The following is a 1682-nucleotide window of genomic DNA, read 5'->3' on the forward strand; positions in this document are numbered from 1 at the left end:
GATAGACAGCCGAGAAACGGGGCGCAGTTTGGCACCCCCAGCATCCCCGTTCCATATCTTGACACTGACACGAGTTTGTCTTGTTACAGAGCCTGGAGCACCAGAAGGTGGCAATGGAGTCCCGCCTAGCAGGACGAGGAGGGAGGGACCCCGGCAACGGCTCCTCGGGGCGATCGTTCCTGGCCCAGCAGCGCCACGTCACCAACGCCAGGAAGAACGTCTCCGTCGCGGTCCACGCCGCCACCCCCAATTAGGAGGCCGCGGTCGCGGGGGGCCAACACTGAAGTGCACTTACAAGTATTTTATACACCTGAGCGAACGAGAAGGCGATGCGGGTCATCGGCTTGTGTCTCCCCCTTGTGGCCGTGCCGTGACATAGCAGTAGGTGGCTGAATTCACGTCTCTGCTTCAGATACTTTGTATATTCGGAGCCGACGTTCCCTTCACTTCCCTCGTTTCGGTTTTAGAGCGATATTTTAAAAAAAAGAGTTTTACTTTTGGGAAGCCGCGATGACATCACTCATCGAGCCTATGAGCTCAGCGGCCGCCCGCGACGACGTCGGTCCCCTGACTGGAATGTTATTTCGGGATTTTCATATGCCCGTTGTCACGGTAACAGGGATGTTTTAACCTGCAGAGAGAAATTTTTTTTGCGGGGGGACTTTCCGAACACTTCCCAGCACAAGTTTTTCATTGTAGAGAAGTATTTTGTTTAATGATGTGAACGTGAAGATGGATATTTTTGCGTACAAGTATTGGGCGGGTCTTTCAGGTAAAAAGGGGCAAAGCTAAGGCCGGCCATTCCAAAAAAATATAATTATAAGCTGATCCGCACTTAACGGTTTTCTCTCAGTCCCCCAGATACCTGTTCAGCTGCCTGTGATGAGGGTGGCAACGATACTGCACTGCTCCAGAATTCAGAAGCAGAGTTGTCACCCTCATGTAAGGCTGCGCCTGCTTGCGCTACGGTGGGAGGAGATGTTGCGGAGGGCGTGGCTATCAGCCTGCAGCTTGTCAATCAGCACCTAGCCCCGCCCACTGCTTTCTAGATTGACAGCACTCACTGCCGCTGATACCCTCCCACTGTGAGCTGCAGTGTCTGGGAAGGGGGAGCGTGGGAGACACGAAGCGGGAGTCGGGGGAGGATTGTGCATCTCATAGGAACTGGTTTTGGGATTTGTTTAGGCGCACAGAAGCCTTTGACTGTACTTGTATTTTTTTTTATTTAAAGACACAGCGCACGAAATGTAACTCTGAACAATGCAACGCGTGTCAGCCGATAAAGAATATTTATTGTTTTAATGGTAAAGCTTTCGTCTGTTTTCATCAATCACCTCCGGAGAAAGTGTTCCTGCCACGAGAGGAGGATTGTCCCCTTGTGATGGCAGCGAAGGGTCTCCTTACATTGGGGGTCAGTGGGAAGAATGCTCCTTACATTGGGGGTCAGTGGGAAGAATGCTCCTTACATTGGGGGTCGGAGGGAAGAATGCTCCTTAGATGAACTGACTTTGGCCAGGACACTCCCCCACTGAGCTGTGACACGGTCATTGTATCTCTGGATATGTTGTGTGATGGGTTACACCCCCAGCCGGCACACATCACAATGGTAACGGTACAACCTCCTCTATATCTACCACCATCTGTGTAGTAGAAGGTCATTCCTGATTGGACGGTGTATTGCA

The sequence above is a fragment of the Nanorana parkeri genome, unplaced genomic scaffold, assembly GCF_000935625.1.
Source record: "Nanorana parkeri isolate BGI_ZX_2015 unplaced genomic scaffold, ASM93562v1 scaffold2558, whole genome shotgun sequence".
Taxonomy (NCBI): domain Eukaryota; kingdom Metazoa; phylum Chordata; class Amphibia; order Anura; family Dicroglossidae; genus Nanorana; species Nanorana parkeri.